Source organism: Protopterus annectens, chromosome 4.part1, assembly GCF_019279795.1.
Source record: "Protopterus annectens isolate FY-2018-M chromosome 4.part1, PAN1.0, whole genome shotgun sequence".
NCBI classification, from domain to species: Eukaryota; Metazoa; Chordata; order Ceratodontiformes; family Protopteridae; genus Protopterus; species Protopterus annectens.
In genome coordinates this window covers 556,091,862-556,112,260 of record NC_056734.1, presented here as the reverse complement: position 1 = coordinate 556,112,260, position 20,399 = coordinate 556,091,862, and the positions used below count along the sequence as shown (strand labels likewise).

The following is a 20,399-nucleotide window of genomic DNA, read 5'->3' as shown; positions in this document are numbered from 1 at the left end:
GTGATGTTCTTCCCATTAAAAATTATAGAGCTGTATAATGCATGTGTAGATAGACAGCCATTGTGTCAACCTAATCCATACTTGTCAGAGAACAGTTTGTTGAGTGCATCAAGCTAGAGCAAAAATTGTCATAGCAGGGAAATGCTCCTTTCCCTGAGATGCAGTAGTTTCAGACTTCAAATATAAATGTGCACTATGCAGGGAGGCCCTCCATGCACATGACTGAGCCCTCCCACCTTAGAGTATTTTTTTCTCACGTTTAAGTGCTGTTTTGACTAATTAGCTGTGATAAAACAACATTTGACGAAACTACTTTTGATCAGTAGTATGAAGATGCAGTGTCGTCTGATTTATTTCAGAAATAATGCTAAGGTTGTTCGCACGTTATAATGCACACATTAATGTAACATACAGCCTCCATTCCACAAAAATGTCTGCTATTGCAGAGGGTAAGTCAGCCATACATTTTCTTGTCATTTTATGTGTGTTGCTGTATAAAGTTAACTGCAGCATTTTCAAGTTTCAAATTCATCTGTGCATAAATATTTTCTGTTTGCAGATGTGTAAACTTAGATAAGAGCACTCATTTCTACATTAAGCTCCCTTCCCTCATCAGATGACACTTAAATAGGTTTCAATAAGATTTTACTTCTGTTCTAAACTTTCTCTACAAATATTAACCCTGTTCCAAATTTGTAAAAAAGAAACAGTTCTATTTGCACATCTTCTCAGACTTTCTGCTTTACTGCTCATGTATTTCAATTCTAATCACAACAAAATGGTACATTCATTGTACATTATTTTATGTCCATCTTAACCTTGAACTTACCTGCATTCTCCAACTGTCATGTCTTTCCTTGGGTCATCATACAGTTTCAGTATATTGCTTCTAGCATTTAGAAATATATTTTTTCTTTGTGGAAATTTTACACTTGTCTTCTTAAAATCGCAGCAAACACTAAATGGCAAGTGTTTTCTGTGTGCAACAGGTTAGTCGCTTCCTGTAGATTTTTAGCCGGTTAAACGTGATAAGCTTCTCAATGTCTTCTTTTTACTTAAAAGCCTATTTCTGTAACCAATGCACACTTTCTGTATCACCTTCTTTTATAAGTTGGTGTAAATGCTTCAGCATTTTTTTAGTTCTTGGCTCTGTATAACCACTTCCCTTTTCATGTTTGAGCTGCCTTGCTCATTGCTTTTCATGCATGCTTTGACCTTTTTGTTCTTTAGTCTTCTGTTTACATTTGTAAATGATTTTAATATACTTTTATAGCTGTAATTCTTTATTACTTTTCACTACAAGTACCATCATAATTAACTTTGCTCAAAGGTTATAAAATAGACTATCAAATGACAAAAGCAACATAAATATTACTACTAATATTAGTACTAAAACTACTAGTACTTCTACTACTACTATTGCTACTAGTACCACTAATGCTGCTTATACTACCACTACTAACTACTACCACTACTACCACTGCTACTACTATCACTAACTACTACTACCGCCTGTGAAAGACATAGAATATTTAAGTCATTTAAGTTAAATAATTGATTAGTAAACTGCCCTTTACTATGAAATAGTCAATAGTCTCTGAATACTACAGTTCATAGGTTGGTACTAGGCTATCAGCCCTAGGGCCTATACAAGCCTAGCCATAACAATTCCCTGGCTATTTCTTCCCACACTGTTTACTTCCCTGGACCTCTGTCTAGCAGGGCGACTGACGTGATCTCCAGGATGAATTTCCTTTCTTCCATCCAATCGTATAGGTTCATAGGTGGGCATTTTACTTTAATTCCGTTTAATTCAGGGTTTTGTAAAATAATTTAATCAAGACACACTCTTGGAGACAACTAGCTGTCATAAATTCCTTGTATGAATTTTGACTTGTAGATCTATGAATGTGTCTTCATAGTAACTGTTCCACTCAAATCAGAGCAGCAGATGGCTTGGTATTAAAACATGGGGCTAAGGTTAAAACCTGGAATTAGTCCTGATCCTGTGGAAATGAATTTCATAACACTCTGTAGCTGCAAGCATGTCATAACAATATAACAAAGCTGCTGTAGTACTCCTGAAAAGAGGCACTTCTGATTAATAAACGCATACTATTCATACCTCATAGGGATGTTAGAAAGATGGAGATATCCTTATTTTCAATTATCTAAGAAGGCCCCAGCAGCTGTATCACTTACAAGAATCTTTGGCTTTGTCATAAGTCTTCCCATGTTAGTATGCCATACTGTGTGCTGACCTTGATCTGTGACAGTCACTGAGAAATTTGCTGTTGACAAAGAGTTGACGGTGTACTTGAAATGTCTGTTGTCAGGTTGAATCTTTGAGAGCTGTGACATCCTAATCACTATGCCTAACAATGGTGAAAGAAACAATCCAGAATTCCACAAGCTCCACCACTGGTTGCCACAACATTATCCATTTCGGCTTGTGGACTACCAGGGTATACTTCATAAGGTACTATCTTCCATCTATAGGAGATTGGGATAGCTTTCTGCTTCCAGTTAAATATGCCAAGGCTCTCTTGATTTGTTTTAGATACATGAAAACAGGAGACCTGAGTCCCACAATTTAATTATAAAAAATAAAGAAATTAATTAAAGCAAGAAATTATAAGCATCTGACAGGAGGAGTGGCTTGTAACTTTTACACAGTGAATATAATTTTGCTTTATTTTGATTTGTAAACCTCATATTAGACTGTTCAACTATTTTCATTTCAAAATAATTAATTGTGTTTTTGTTTCAGAATGAATGCTGTGAGTTTAAGGTGTTGTCCTTTAGCAATCACCCTGCACCACAAGACTTTATGAAATGATTGGCAGTTAGGCATCTCATTTCAAGTTACTATTGCTTATTCCTTTGATCCTGATAACAAGTGGTTTTATTATACTCACATAAAAGAGAATTTCACTCAAACAGAATAACTTCATGCCTCTTCTGTCTTGGAGATGGATGCTTTATCTTGCTCTTTAGGAGTTTAACAACAGTTAATGATAAAAATGGAGAATTCCTTGGTGAGAATTCTGGTTTTCTTTGCTGTCCACTTTGACAGTACTAGTAAATCCTTCACAGAGTCTACAGCTTTGATAATTATATTAGATGTTTGCCTTTCCTTCAAAAACAGATGGATAATATAGGTAAAATGATTCTACACTCTTTACTGCACACTCTGTTTGACTCATTCTTTACCAAAAGGATAAGATTGCTATGGTAAATTTATTCTGATAGGAGTGAGGATGAACCATGAGGGGAGTATAGGACTGTCATCTGAGTTGAGGAGTGGGGGGGGTTCCTCTCATGGCCATATGTTGCACTCACATATGCCCTGTAGACATCTAACTCCATGGCCAGATGTGCAGTGAACCAGAGGGAGAAATGTTACCCACTTTCAAGAGTGACGCAACACCCTTTGACCTCACCTCTTTTAGCAAGTTCCTCAGGTCTCCACTGGATACTCCAGTGCAGAGCGTGTACCCTGGACAAGCACATATACCCCTCCCCTGGAAGAAGTAACCAGACATAGTCTCATCATTTCTGTCTCACCAATGTCATCTCATCAGGTATCTTCAGGCAGGTTACCTGGATCATAGTCAGGGCTGTAGCTCCCTAAATGAAAGAACTGGCAGAAAAAACAGGTACTATAACTTTGTTTATGCAAACTCCTGATACATCCTATCATTTCTTCTTGTCATTTATAAACAGTTATTATGAGGTCTTTCTGTGATTTTCAGTTTAACAGAATCTGTTGCTAAACAAAATTTTAATAATCTAATTTATTCAGTAAATATGCATCGATGGAATGTAGAGTGAGAGCATACAGAATGTCTGCTCTGATCACCTCTACATCTCAGACAGCCTCATTTGCAGTTTATCCTGATTTGACTGAAATGGATAATACACACGATATATATATTTAAAAAAACAATCAGTCAGCCTATTTTACTTAACTGTACATTGCATAGCAAAGTACAGAGAAGCACAGCAAAATGAAGAATGTGGGGAAAAAAAACAAGTAGGAAGTAACAAGTAGCAAATACCAAGAACTGACTTTGGGTAAAGTAGGTTATTCCACCTCAAAGACTCATGTCTTTTAACACATCATGCGTCTCTGTAAATGGTAGTCCAGATCATATAGCATATTTTCTCTCAGTAACTTGTCAAAACTTTCTTTCTCTAAAATTTTTTTATTTCATGTTCAAACCACCAGTTATCAATGACTGACAGATCCCTGATAGCTGGTTTTGCTGATACTTCATCTGTTCAGTTCAAGTTTATTGTGTCAGCCAAGGTTTGAACCCAGAACCCTCTGAACTACAGTTAGAACAACACACCACTAGGCCAACTCAGCTCTGAGTTGCTTAAGCGAGTCATGAAATACTATCTCTCATTCATTCTTTAATTACTCGCTTAATCCAGCTCAGGACTGCAGGGAATCCAGAGTGCATCCTGGAATGCAATAGACACAGGGCAGAGGAACGAATTCTGGACAGGGTCCCAGGCCATTGAAGGAAATGCAAAACTCACTCTGCAAGGCATGCAGAGCTTCCAGTTATATGAAGGACTGACAGCTCACCTACAACATGCATTTGTGATACATGAGGAAACTGATGTACCTGGTAAAACACACGTTGATTCATGGAGGACATACAGAATCCACAATGAAGACACATTAGCTGAGAATCAAACTGGACAATCAAGCAATGTGAGACAGGAATGCTAACAGCTGTGTTACTGTTCCATTCCAAAATAAGTTATATATGTTTGTTTTTTACTTTGCAGTTTACTCATATTGCTTATTGTCCTGACCATACCTCTCAACTGTCTAGATTTTCCCAAAATGTTCAGATTTTTGCCTCATATTTGTGGTCTATTCTTCATAAAATTTATGGTTTTGTGGCAAATCATTGAGGATTGAAGTCAATAAAAGATTACAGTCATTTGAGTTTCGACTTCATATCCTTCATACCCTTCAGAAAATGTATTCTAATATAAATCCTTTTATTCTACCATCTTTTTATGGCTCTAAGAGCAATATTTAAAATTTGTCCCTATTTTTGGATCGTTGTCCTCCCATTATTTTTGGCTTTGTCCAGATTTCTTGTGCTTAGAGGTTGAGAGCTATGATCTTGACCATCTAAGCAACCTCAAAAATCACAGATCGTTGAAATGAATGCACACATCCTATTTCAAACCTTAATTCATTCTTTTCTATAATGTTCACTTTATGAATAATTTGTGTTTGTAGTGATCCTGTTATCATTCATTTCAGTTCTTTGTGTTTGTAGTGATCCTGTTATCATTCATATCAGTTATTTGTGGGATAATGATGGTGATGATCATTTTTATGCCATTTATTCACATTTCCAAAACGCCTGCACTACTTCAGTATTGAATCCTTGCTTTAAAACTTACAAAGTGCAATATGGCTTAGTAAAACAGGGAAAAGGTTATATTTGGAAATTGTTGATATGTGGTACTTCTGTCTATTACTAGAATTTGTACAAGTTAAGGCAAAGTTTAAAAATTTGTCATGTAGTTCTCTAACTATTAATCCATGTTCACAACTGGCCTATGTATTCTTCCTTTCTGTTTGACAATAGAAAATGCTAGTAGGGTGAGAAGACAGTCAAAAGCAACAGCTATCTTCATATAGGACTTTAGGAGTTTTTCTTACTCCAGCAGCCTTTTCCCTGTCTTGCCCAGCTGGTGTTGTGAGCATGCCTGTTAACCCAGCCACTCACATCAGCATGCCTATGGATATTCAGGATATGTGACTTCACTGCACCTACCCCTAGGCCAGACTTACTCTCGCAAATCTATATGCATTAGAAGGTTGTAATAGGCCTTTACCAAGTGAAACTCCAAATCCTACATAGATTGTAACTTACTCCATCTGCCAGGAGGGGGCATCTAACTTTAACAGCTCACTCCCATTCCTTCCAGGCTTGCATCAAACGTTCATGGACATCTAACAGAATTTGGGCTGTCTGTGTTATTGTCTGAATTCTAGTCATCTGTGTCACAGAGCTGGCCAGTCAGAAAGTGTTATCTGATTATATAGTCCAAATGGGCTCATGGTAGAAGTTTAAGTCTGGAAACACCTACTGAGAAAAACTCGAATGGTAGAAAAATAAAACTAATATCTTAAAGTAATTACAAATCCCAACCTCAAACACTGAATTCCCAAACATTATTAAGAGGATTTTTCTACAATATGCAGCAGTATGCTGTTGTAAGTGGAAGAAAATCATTTCAAGTGTTAGAGGCTACACCAAAATGCATTGTTGACATTATTTACATGTGACTGCCAATGTGAAAGCAAAGAGAACTAAATATATTTTGATGTTTTTCAATTTTGTGGGGCAAAATCTCAGACCCATTGTGTGTGGTGAGTTTGAATAGTATAGATTTGGAAAATGGGAAATATTTAGTTTTCCAGTAAAATCAAGTATTTACTTTTCCTTCAGTTTGACCTTAGAGTGAGAATATTTTCCTGCAAAACATTATTTTCATAATATGCATTCTTTCATTTATTTATTTTAGAATGTATGGTAATATCTCTTATTATTATTTGACATGTTTTCTAATTTACATCTCCTCAATAATTTGATGTGTTTTCCAGCTTCAAGTTGCATTATTCTGGTAATTTATGTTTTAGATCAACTGAATGTTTTATTAGAAATGAAAGACTATACTGGATTTTGAGCATAAGAGTATAGAAACTAATACTGAAACAATGATAATAAACCAATAAGCAACAGTGGGAGCGAACCACAGTAGATGTATAACAAGTTCATCAAATGGCCTCAAAACTTCAGTAGTCAAAATAATACGATGTAATCCAAAAACGAAAGACTCATTCAGCTCGAGGACCAACTTTAATAGTAGAAATACAGGTTAGCGCTTTCACCATACGGCTTCTTCAGACCTTTACACTCTAATTAATTCAGCTGAGTTTAAATACAAGTAGTGGCGGGAAACAAGTATCCATTAAAGTGCTAGAGCTCTTAAAAATAGCTATATAAAATAAGTATATAAAAAATAAATGACATTCAATCTAAAACTTCACATTTACAAATCTATATATAAAAAAGACATACATAAATAATTATCATAGTATCAGTGTATTAATAATATATGATATTTAATTAAATAAATAAATCAGTATATAAAGACATATACAAATTCCTATACCTGATGAGTAAATATAAGAAATAAAAGATATATAAAATATATATATAAAACATATCAATATATTTAATATTTCATTTATCAAAAGCACAATTGATCAAAAATATATATCTCTCTCAGAATTATGTCTTTAATCTCCTCGATCTGAGAAATGGCTTTACTGAAACCATACCATTGAGACCTGGATAAACAGGCAATGCGTGCTTCTAGGTATAATCCAACTGACCTAGGTTACAAAAATGAGTTAGGTGATTTATGTGAAAGGATTAAGACACGTGGTTATAGAACCAGAGATATATTAAAGGGGATAGATAGTGCTGATGAATTGAGAGTAGGATGTGCAGCCCCCTATTTTTCGGATCAATCCAGTGATGTATATGGCCATACATTTAGTGGGAGCCCAGTAGGAAGGCCACAAGTAAAGGTCTGAAGAAGCCGTATGGTGAAAGCGCTAACCTGTATTTCTACTATTAAAGTTGGTCCTTGAGCTGAATGAGTCTTTTGTTTTTGGATTACATCGTATTATTTTGACTACTGAAGTTTTGAGGCCATTTGATGAACTTGTTATACATCTACTGTGGTTCGCTCCCACTGTTGCTTATTGGTTTATTATCATTGTTTTTGGCTTGTTCTTTGGGAGCGTTTACTTCGCACAGGCTCTTTATTGACATTTTTAATACTGAAACTGTTTTGGGATTATTACTGAACTGCTAGTTAGTGTTTTGGTGTTCCAGTGCCTGCATATTCAGTTCATAGGTGTTTACTAGGCTAACAACCACAAGGGCCTTTTTAAGCCTAGACATGCATCTCAAATCTCTGATGAGTTCTGATACCCTTGATAAGTGTAAGCATAGGCCTGTGAGATGAACCATTTACAGGTTACCTGGGTCCATTACAGATATAGTTACCAAACCAGGGATGCATTTCTGGTTTCTCATCCAATTGTCCAAGTTGCACTTGAACTGGGTTAGGGAAGAACTCTGCTTCACATGAATGGGAAGCCTGTTCCATAGACAGGGGGTAGTCTCTGGGATACATACCTATCTCTCTGGCAGGTCCTATTTATACCACAACCAAGGTTTACATCTTTAAAATGGGTAATTTTGGTACTGTTTGTTTTGTGGATATGCTGGAGGTCCATCAGAGTGGGGTCTGACAATGTCCTGTATGCCAGGCATAGATGTCCCCTCAAAAGCCTGTAGGAGATGGAATACAGGCATAGGCCCTTAAGGGAGTCTGCATAGGACATTTTAATTATGCCCTCTATTCTTTTAGTGAGGAACCTCTGTATACATTCCAGTTACTGGATATGCCTTGTTAGGTACATACCAAAAGGGGCATTGTACTCAATGATAGGTCTAATGAATGCCAAATAAAGTGGAACAATGACTTCCTTGGACTTAAATGCCATACCTTTGTTTATAAGTTGCACAACATTGAATGATTTCCTCACCAATGTAGACACGTGATGGTCCAAGGCTAGATTACTATCTATGTGTGTCCCTAAGCCCCTGACTACTGGGTCAATTCTATGGGGTCTGTTGTCAATATGATAGTTACCAGGATGGATGACTTCCCAAAGGATACTGTTATGCATTTATTGGCATTTAGTTTTAGTCCATGGCTCTGACACCAGTTGTTTGTCTGTGCCAGCCCCTTCTGGAGAACATTTGTGTCAGTGTGAGATTTAATGACAGATCCTAATTTGCAAGCATCTGCAAATTTAGTCAGCCAGAGACCACTGACATTGGCCTTGACTTCTGAGAAGTAAATGCCAAAAAACGAGTAGCCCAAGGAGGGACTCCACTTGTGAGTGGCCTCTTTGTAGAGGTGTACTCCCCAGTTCTAACTTCCTGGGTCCTGTCTAGGAGCCAGCTGGCTATCCACCAGGTGACATATGGGTTTGTACCTAACCTCCTGAGTTTGACAACAATGCCCAAGTGGAGTATTGTGTCAAATGCTTTGGCCAGGTCAAGGTAGGCAGTGTGAACGATTTTGCCCTCATCAAATCCATTGCTTTGGTGACCTTCTCAAAGACGTCCACCAGGTTGAGTAGGTATGATCTGCCCTTGAAGAAACCAAACTGGGTTGGGTGCAGTGTCTGGAGGTTTACTATATGTCTATTGATAATCTCCATGATAATTCTTTCCATGGCTTTACATATAAGACCGGTGAGACTTATGGGTCTGTAGTTTCCATGGAATGTAGATGGCCCACCTTTGTGCATAGGGATGACTGATGCCTTTCTCCATTCATGAAGCATGAAGCCTGTTTGGAGGTTACAATTAAACAGTAATTCCAGAGGCCCTGATAGATCATGTTTCATGCTACTTAGAAGGCATCTTGAAATATTGTCTGGGATCATTGAAGCAGTGTTCTTGGTCTTAGACAGAGCATTAAGGACCTGTTCCCTAGTGATAGTAGGGGGAGATATATTCGATAATATTTCCTGAGGGAAGGTTGAGGGGGAGAGAGGGGTAAAGTTGGAGCTGAATTTATCAGCCAGGAGGTTTGCTATATCTTCTGGCTTAGTATAGGTGGTTCCATTTACAATGACCTCTGCACACAATTGTGCATTGTCTTTGAGGTTGCGGACATAGCTACAGAATGTTTTGTGGTTGTACTTGGCCTAGGAGGCCAAATTTACCTCAAATTTGGCTTTGGGAGCCTTTATTTGTCCCCTAAGTTGTTAGTGTAGTTTGATGAGAGTGCTTTTATCCTGCTGGGTGCTGCACCTCCTAATTTTTGTCATGATTTTCTTCATCCTGTTATACAGCCTATTGATTTTGTGATTCCACCAGGGTGGCTTGTTTTTTGAGTTAGTTCTGTACTTTTTCCAGGTGAGTACAGCTGCCTCTATGCAGCTATTAACATGCTTGCACAGGTTTTTGTGAACAGTTTTTCATAGGCAGAAGTGTTCTCACGGTTTATGGGGGCTTACAATTTTGCCATATCTCATTTAATAGCAGGAGGTTAGCCTTAGAATAGTTCTTGAATATTCCAGATTTAGCTGGGGGTCCAGGTTTTATTTTTACATTAAAGGAGACAATTTTGTGGTCTGACCTTACCAGGGAAGGTATTATAGTAGGGGGTGTGCAGTGCTCTCCCATTGTTTATATTTTAGTACTTAGGATTCTGCTCAGGATTCAGAGTTAATAACTGTGTGAATACTTGAATAAAAACATCCAGCAAATGTTCTTAGTGACATCTGTGTTACTTCAACTCACCCAACACACACTGATAACAAACCTTTAATAGCTAGCAGGATCTGCAAAATTGTCCTGTCTTTGACTCTTTCAGTATATAGTGGTTATAAAATCCTTCTGCTTTGCACAATGTATCCTTCATGGTATCTTATCAAGGTCCAAAGAACTTAATGTCTGCATTATTCATCTTTTATTAGGCCCAACACTGAATATAACACACCCTTTGCCTTTTATCTCATTAAGCAGCTTGAGAGACCTCAGTGGTTTCTCACCAAAAACATCTCAGGTCTCAGAACCCTTAGCTACCCTGATAGACTAAAATCTCTGTCACTCTATTCACTGTTATACAAACTCCTTAAGGGTGACCTCTGCTTTGCATTCTGGGCTATAAATGATGTAGCACTCCTTGAAATCCTTCAACATCTTTCACTTAAATAGAAACATTTATAAAGAAAACACCCATTCTACATACCTACATTATATTAAAGCAATAACCGATGATGTGGTGTGGTATATTGAAGATTTACCCATGGTTGGTGTGGTTTAATTAAATAAAGCCAACCGTGGGTAAATTTCAGTATACCACAACCACAGAGTCGGTTACTGCTATTATACAATGATATTATTTAAGAAAAAAATACTTACTTTTCTTAAATAATGTCTTTGTATAATGGCACATTACTGTTCTTCCGCTGGTTGTGGTACACTGCTTCCTTGTTTTGATGTACTGATCATGTGTATGGGACTTGCGTCCCACGCATACCCAATACATCAAAGCTTACAAATGGAAGCAATGGAGAAAAGAAAGTCTCCATTGGTCCATTTTTTCTTTTTTGTATTTGTTTAAAAAATATATTTTGAGGACTTTATACCAATGGAAAAAAGTCAGGGCAACTTTTTTTACATTGGTATATTGTGGGATTTACAACTGGCACACTGGCCAATCAGCATGAACATTTTGGAATATTAATGGGGGGGGGGATCATTGTATAATACCACATCAACAATACTAAAATGGCATTACAGAGTCTTAATCTGACATATTATCCATTTATGGAGTAGGCTGTCCTTACCTATCAAACAAAGTACTTCCCTAGCAACCATTAAAACCAGTCTGGATGACTGGATAGGTGATCACAAATTTTCTTCTGGGATATATATACAGAATAAATTAAATATACCAACTCCAAGGTCACACTACAGTGGGGGAAAAAGTTAATTTCCTAACCCCACTGTAGTGCGACCTTGGAGGGGGTCTATATCACATTATCAAAATTCCAAAATTTCAAACACCATAAGCTCGACCTTGGAATCTCGAAATGTGATGTACTCGAATGCTCAGAACGGCAAATTTTTTCCAAGGGAAACATTTTGCTGTTCCGAGAATTCACACACACACACACACACACAGCACAAGCATACCAAAATACATAATTCACACGTACACACTTCACAGAACCCTACACTAAACCATACATACACTACTAGCTATACACTTACCTTAACCCAACCCTAACCCTAAGGTCCCTAACTAACACACACTCACCTTACCAGCTCCCTAACCCTAAGGTCCCTAACTATCGCACAATCATCTTACCTGCTCCCTAACCCTAAGGTCCCTAACTAGTGCACACTCACCTTACCCGCTCCCTAACTATCGCACACTCACCTTACCAGCTCCCTATCCCTAAGGTCCCTAACTATTGCACACTCACCTTACCTCAGTCAGTTCGTACACTTACCTTAACCCGGTCCATCACCTTCGCACCACAGTCGAGGAAATATCGAAGCCACAGAAACGGCCCACCGAGTACTTTCCCTAGGAAAATATTCGGTGCTCTGCAGCTTCACTGTTTCAAGCGTTCACTGAATAGGGGTTGATATTATAGCATTCAAAGCTTTAAGACTTTGATGTTATAATATAGACCCCCTTGGAGTTGATGTATTTAATTTACGGGTGTGTGGGGGGCTTGCCCCCTACATAAATGTAGCAAATAATGTGTGGGATGTTATTTATAGTTGCTTTTTAGTTTTCAATGTTTTGAGATTCGATGTTATGAGTTTTAGATGTTTTGAAGTTTAGATGTTATGGTTTTGATGTTTTGAGTTTAGATGTTATGAAGAGTAGATGTTTTGATAGGTAACCATATATATATATATATATATATATATATATATATATATATATATATATATATATATTGGTTCCTATTACAAGAACAAAAGTTCACTGCTTCGAACTTGCAATAGGAAGCCTCACTTCTGAGAAAGTTCACTTTAACGAAAGTGAACTTTTGCATAAGTGCACTTCACCGAAAACACTGCAGCACAGTGGAAGACATAAAAAAACCTGTGTCCTCTACTATGGTGTGATAGTCACAGACCTTAGGGTTAGGGCATGGGTTAGGGTAAGGGGATAGTTAGTAAAGCTATCCCCTTACCCTAACCCATGCCCTAACCCTAAGGTTTGTGACTATCGCACTGTAGTGGAGGACATTGCTATGTCCTTCACTGCACTGCAGTCATCACGGACCTTAGAATTAGGGCACGGTTCATGGTAAGGGGATAGCCCTATGGGCTATCCCCTTACTATGATCCATGCCCTAACCCTAAGGTCTGTGAGTACTGAACGGAAGTTCAGTACAACACCCGTTCGTTGTACTGAACTTTGCGTAAGTGCACCTTCGATTAAGTGCACTTTCGCTGCAGTGAGCATTCCATACACTATTTCGAATTAGTGAAAATTCGATCTAGTGTATGGAGCCCATATAAATATATATATATATATATATATATATATATATATATATATATATATATAGATATATAGATATATATAGATATATATGTATATATATATATATATATATATATATATATATATATATATATATATAGATATATGTATGTATGTATATGTATATGTGTGTGTGTATATGTTTTTGTGTGTTTATGGGTGTGCAACTTGTACAAAAAAAAATCACTTGCCCTGAGCATAAGTACTTTTTGAATCATGCCTTGTAATGACCTTCAGATGTTATTAAATGCCTTGTGCTTTTTTGCTGCAAATACTGTGTAAGTTAATGATCACAGTCTTTGCAGTGTATTGCAGAACCACAGACTAGTAAAAAAAAACTGCAGAAAATTATAACAACAAACATGAAGTGATGAGATGTTAAGAGCATAAATTAGTGTTAGTGATTATAGACATTTATGTGCTGTAAGGTGTTCTGCTACACTGGGCTCTACTAATCCACTTTTAAATACCTCAAGGGATTTTGTATGCTTTTATATTACTTGGCAACCTAAACACTCAAAATGCTGAAAAAGGAAAGAAGAAAATCAGCATTTTAGAACTATTATGATAGTGTGTTTACAGTAAGTAGAGGAAGATTTAAGAAAGACAGGGGGAAGGCAGGAGAGGATGAGAATGTCCAGCCAAGAGATGGATGGATTGAATGAGGGAAGACCTGACACAGGGAGACATGACTGTCCAAACAGGGAGGAGAGTGGCTCTGAATAGAGAGAAACATGGATGAAAAGAAATTCACTTCAAGTGTGAAGCATCTATGTCTTGAACCTGCAATAAGTTAGTTAAGATCACTGTGACCCAGTCTTGATTCTTTGCAGTGCATAGAGCTTTATCTGCTCCATATACTGCCAATTAAAGAAAAAAAAAAAACAGAGAAACACAAACTGCTTGTTTCTCCAGCTTTCAAAGCCTTTGAAAACTGATAAAACACTTAGCATCAGAAAAGTGCTTAGCAAGCTTGTCTTTTCCCCAGTTTTGGAGCAGAATCATGGTGATCTATGCACTACAAGTTTTGTTATGTACCTTTTGTCAATATTGTGCTGTCACCTTTTGCTAGAGTATACAAAGCATCCACCAGAAAACAACACTGGAAAATGGTAACGACTTTAAAAGCTTTAAATAATGTTTTGTTGCCCCCACCCAGCGTACATAGTCATGTGCTTACACACACACACACACACACACACACACACACACACACACACACACACACACACACACACACACACTCACTCACACTCAAAGCAGACTGATATGTATGTTCGGCATCTTTTAAAGCTATTGTTATATCAGAAGCAACATTAATTTTTGGCTTCTGTCTCTTTGACAGCACTAAATGTTTTATGACTTTAAAAGCCACAAAGCATTTTGTCAGTTTGTGTTCTTACACTTTTCTTCTGCAGCTAGTAGTGTAGTACATCATATGTACAAAAATAATTATGATCAGGTTTCTCGTATCATAACTAACTCTCTCTCTGTATAAATATATATATATATATATATATATATATATATATATATATATATATATAGGTCTACTTCTTTCTATCGAAATTACACTCCACTGAACAGTAGTTTGCTGACTCTATGACGAAAATGCTGTTTGCCAAAACTACAAATATCTGAAACTTATTTCTGCAAAACCGACAACAGCCTATGCAATATGTGGTATGCCTTTAAATTAGTTTAACAGTTTAACCTGGTCGTACAATATACCTGTTCTAAATATGGCGAATGTGCTATGCAACCAGCCTGGAGTAATTGGAGATGCCTATCAGATTGCAAAATTTCAAAGAGGAGTCAAAATTTTAGTAATCAAAGGCTTTATATATTATTTAGAAAAATGTGCGAAGACATGCAAGTATTGGTGTTGTAAACATAAGTCTTCTGAAAAATGTAGAGGGAGAGGTTCATAGGTTCATAGGTTCATACTAGGCTATCTGCCCAAGGGCATTTATAAGCCTAGCCCATAGTTATGTGGCTTTCGCCACCCCTTTAGTTTGAATAAAAACTATGCCTATCATTTTTCTGTGCCTCTGTCAAGCAGTGACACTGAAGTAATCCCTGGGGTATATCTGCGATCTCCCATCCATTGGTCAAGATTCCTCTTGAACAAGGCCAGCGAGGTGCTCTGCCTCACATGTACCGGGATTTTGTTCCACAGCATAGGGAGTCTCTGGGTGATGAATCTGTCCCTCCAGCACGTTCTATTTATAACCGTGTCAAGGTTTAAGTCTCCCGCCCTTGTGGTTCTGAGGGATCTAGTTTTTTTGAGGTGAAGCATATTCATCAAATCTGGGTTTGACATGGCCTTATATGTCAGGCACAGGTCACCTCTGAGCAAGCGGTATGAGACTGAATAAAGCTGGAGTACTTTCAGTCGGGCAGCATAAGACATATTTTTGAGACCCTTTATCCTTTTGGTGAGGAACTTTTGGGGCCTTTCAAGCTGCATCAGGTGTCTGGTCAGATACATTCGAGCGGGCATTGTACTCAATCATAGGTCTAATGAGTGATGAGTACAGGGGACGATGACCTCCCTTGATCTAGATGTGAATCCCTTCATGATCAGGTGGGCGATATAGAAGGTTTTCTAACTACTTTAGCAACATGAGTGTCAAATGAAAGACTACTGTCAACTTGGGTCCCTAGATCCCTGATGACTTTTCTGTGCTCAGTGGATTGTCACCTATATGGTAGCTAGGGGTAACCTTGTTTTTCCCGAAGGGTATGACTATGCATTTTTGGCGTTTAACTTCAGGCCATGGCTCTGGCACCAGTTATCTGTTTCTGTGAGGCCCTTCTGGAGGATATCTGTGTCAGATGTGTTTTCGACTATGGCCCAGTTTGCAGTCATCTGCAAACTTTGTCAGCCATAACCCTCCTGTGTTTGCTTGTACTTCAGAAAAGTAGATGCCGAACAAGAGTGGACCCAGGACTGAGCCCTGTGGGACACCACTTGTGACAGGCTTTGAGTCTGACATGGCTCCAGCAACTCTGACCCTGTGGGTTCTGTCGCTTAGCCAGTTTGCAACCCATCTTGTGATGTATGGGTTTACATTCAAGCTGATGAGTTTTTCGATGATACCTGAGTGGGGTATTGTGTCGAAGGCCTTTGCCAGGTCGAGGTAGGCTGTATGGACTGCCTTTCCCTCATCAATGGCCTTGGTGGCTGTCTCGAAAAAGTCAACCAAGTTTAAGAGGCAGGATCTGCCTTTGACAAAGCCAAACTGGGTTGGATCCAAAGTCTGCAAGTTCCCTATGTCTTTATTTATGAGTTCCATTATGATCCTCTCCATGGCTTTGCAGATAAGGCTTGTCAAGCTAATGGGGCGGTAATTTCCAGGGTCTGTGGAGGCACCGCCCTTATGAAGTGGGACCACAGTCGCCGTGCGCCACTCCTTGGAGTGCGTATCCTGAGGTGAGGCTAAGATTAAACAGCTGTCCTAACTGTGGGTTTAATTCCTCGTTGAGTTCATGAAGCACACAGCCGGGGACACCATCCGGTCCCATGGATGCTGTGTTTTTGCCTTAGTGAGGGCAGTTCTCACCTGGGCGTTGGAGATGTTTCGGGGGCTACAATCCTCTGTAATAGATATCTCTCCTTTTGGGTGGGAGGGGGGAGAAGTTTGCACTGAACTTGTCAGCCAGTATGTTAGCAATGTGTGTAGGTTCAGTAATTTTCACATCATTTTGAACTAATTCTGAGCATATCTGGGAGTTTCCTCCTAGGTTTCTAACATAGCTAAAGAAGGCCTTATGATTGTCTTTAGAGTCCTTGGCGATTTTTCTCTCAAAATTTGCCTTTGATGATTTTATGAGAGCTCTTAGTTTTTACTTATAATGATCAAAGGTGTCTTACCTTTCAAGGATTTTGCTCTATCTTGTAGTAGCTTCCTCCTTTTGTTGTAGAGCTTGTTTATGGCTGGGGTCCACCAGACTGGACGCTTGCCTTTGGTACAGAGAGTCTTAGTTTTGTTTGGGATTGCCTGATCCATGCAGTCCTGTAGGTGCTGGTAGAAGGCATTTGTAAGTGATTCAGCGGTTTGAGTAATGTTTACCACTGGCTCAGGGGCCTTAAAGGAGACCACACTAGTTTTTAGAAGTGTGAAATCGGCTTTTGAGAAGTTTTTCACTGTGGTCTTTTTGTTTCAGGTGGGGCGGGATGAGGACCTCCAGCGAGATTAGTTTATGATCTGGTCTCACCAGGGAGGGGTATACTTCGGTGTTGAACATTTTGATCCCATGTTCGTGATGATGAGATCAAGTATGTTTTCACCTCTTGTGGGGATGGTGACTAGTTGTTCCATGGCATTTGAGTTTATGAACTCCAGGAATCTTTGGGTTAGAGTGTTCGGGCTTGAGTAGTGTTCCCAGTCTATATTAGGGTAGTTGAAGTCACCTAGTATGATGGTGTTTGGAGATACATTTATCCCTCCAATGTTTTCAGGAAGGCCATGTGAGGTTCCTGAGTTTGAGAGGGTGGCCTGTAACATGCTACAAATTGCAGAGCAGTCTTGCCTATGGTTAATTGCACCTGGATGGTCTCCGATGCATCGTGCGTTGCCACCAACCTTGAGGTGTGGGTGTCCTTTATGAATATGGACACCCCCTCCTTTCTTGGTGTTGTCCGGATTTTGGGGCCGGAACGCATGATATGAGGTGAAACCTGTTAGTGCTGGGGTGCTCTCAGGAGCCTTGAACCAGGTTTCTGTCACAGCACAGACATCGATGTTCTCCATATTGAGAAGGGCCTCGAGTGCGTGCATCTTGAGATTGAGACTTCTGGCATTGAGCAGCATTACCCTTAGTTTTTTCCTTTTGGTGTTCTAGGGTGGTAGGTTTAGAATTTGAGCCTTGCCTAAAAAGGCACTATGGGGTGGCAAGAGCCTTTGCCAATATCCGGAAGCCCAGGGTGACAGGTGCAAGCCGTCCCTTGCGAAGCAGCGTGGCTTGTCCAGCATGTCATCCCAGGCAGACAGACATTGGATCCCCTTTGAATGACACCAGAATTTAAGCCAATTATTAAAGCTGATCATCTTATCACTGTATTGTGGCATCATTCTAGGTGAAGGTAGGATACTGCTCAAGGTCAGGGTCATACCTGCCTGGGCTACATAATCAGAGAGCTCCTCGGCGTCCCTTTTCATGTAGTCCAAGGAGGTGCGTCTCAGGTCGTTGACACCAGCGTGGACAATGACTGAGTCGTACTTGTACCTGCTGTTGAGAGACCTGAGTGCTTGCGTTATGTGGCGGATTCTAGCGCCCGACAGGCAGCTTACTGTGACCTTCTCCTTACTCAGTCTGGTGAGCGGGACGTCAGTGTGTCTGACTATGGAATCACCAATGACAAGTGTGTCTGGCATTTTGTTTGGCCTTAAGGGCTGTGACTGTTTGACACTCTGACTGTGTGGTCTATGTGTTGCATGTGTTGGGTCATGAGGTGGTAGTTGTTTGGGTGTCTGCTTTGGTGGCCTCTGCTGTTTTGGTAAATTTTTGATCAGAGCCTCCGAGTATGTCTTTGTGTGAGTATGTGTATGATTTGAAGTTGTGATGGTACCATGTGTGACTGGGTATGTATTGTGTGTGGTTACCTTCTCCTCCTGTCTGGTCTTGCCAGTCCTATGTTGAGAGAGCTCAGCCTCCAGTTTGGCCGTATAGTTGCATCTCGCATGTATTTGTGTTTTGTGGGAGAAGGAGAGGATTGTCTGTGTACATGAGGCAATTGTAACATTGCCTCAATATTCCCAGGTTCACCAGTTGAGCTGGAGAGGACACTAGCAACTGATCCCTCGACATACTAGAAGTAGTAGATAAAGAACTTTCAAAGGACTCCGGGAAGTGGGTTTTAGGCTGGTGGGGTACTATCTATAATAAGAGTGCTTTATCAAGGTGCAAGTACTGTAGGAGTAAGTGCTAGGCTTTACAGATAGAGAATAGTCTACTTGGGAATCAAGTAGAGATGAACTTTTCAGTTATAGGATATGCTGGTTAGATCAGCAGTACAGTTTAGCGTGTTTTATAGCAGGGGCTGAAGGGAGCTAGGAATTGGCCCAAAACGACCAATGGACTACTAGTTTCTGGCTGAAACTTCACCAAATCGGACAAAAGGCGCTCAGTGCTTCCCACTCCCACTGGTAAGCAAAGAAACTTCCTCCTTCCTAATAAGGCAATGGATCAGTAACAGGAACTAAAAACAAAGCCCAGGGATCAGCAACTCTGAAACTGGACTACTCTAGTTCAGTAAAGTGGGAAAACAAGAGATTTTTGTTTTATTACAGAGATAAGGAAAAAAAAAGACAGTAAATGCTATAAATGCTGTAAATCGGCTAGCACTTTAGTGTGTAGCCTACAGAAACAATTTGCAACAATTAGTAACTTAAAGTGCAATAAACAGTGTAAAATGCAGAAATCACTTAAAGTAGCAGTAAAACAGGCGAAATGCAGTCGCTAGCTTAATAACAGTGGGAAAGCCACAAAAATACTTATATCTGGTAGAAAGTCACTCTTTTAGCTCTCTGCTGCTTGGATCACTCTGCAGGCCACCACGAGGATCTGTGCAGAGTTGGTACAAGCTGGAAAACGCGTGTTTAGCGTGTTTTATAGCAGGGGGCTGAAAGGAGCTAGGAATTGGCCCAAAACGACCAATAGACTACTAGTTTCTGGCTGAAACTTCACCAATTCGGACAAAAAGGCTGCTCAGTGCTTCCCACTCCCACTGGTAAGCAAAGAAACTTCCCTCCTTCCTAATAAGGCAATTGATCAGTAACAGGAACTAAAAACAAAGCCCAGGGATCAGCAGCTCTGAAACTGGACTACTCTAGTTCAGTAAGGTGGGAAAACAAGAGATTTTTTTTTTTTTTTTTTTTACAGAGACAAGGAAAAAAAACAGACAGTAAATGCTATAAATGCTTTTAAGTGGCTAGCACACTTGAGTGTGTTAGCCTACAGGTAAAATTACAGCTTGTGTCACCATAGCTGAAGAGTTGTTAAAATCTGTTGCTCATAATCACTCCGGTGACCCTAGTGAGATAGAAACATGTGCTGTTTGCTTTAACTTGAAACAGAGAGCTACATTTTCTCGCAATTCGGCCTGTATTATTGTTGATGATGCAATTGCATCTTTGTCACTGGAGTCTGCAGCTACACTTCCAAGTAGAAGAGCT

General features: G+C 39.2%; 1 protein-coding gene across 2 annotated transcripts in view; it reads right to left on the bottom strand.

Moving 5' to 3' along the window:
* LOC122800960 (G-protein coupled receptor 55-like) overlaps positions 1–20,399 on the bottom strand; it is a 529,630-nt gene that overhangs the window by 291,041 nt on the left and 218,190 nt on the right. Inside the window, exon 1 of one of the 2 annotated variants that reach the window (XM_044070364.1) lies at positions 830–1,056. The exons of the other annotated variant lie outside the window; for it this stretch is intronic. The gene's annotated coding sequence lies outside the window, so the exon portion shown is untranslated. Of the gene's footprint in view, positions 1–829; positions 1,057–20,399 lie in introns of those variants that run through there. 2 annotated transcript variants of the gene reach the window in all.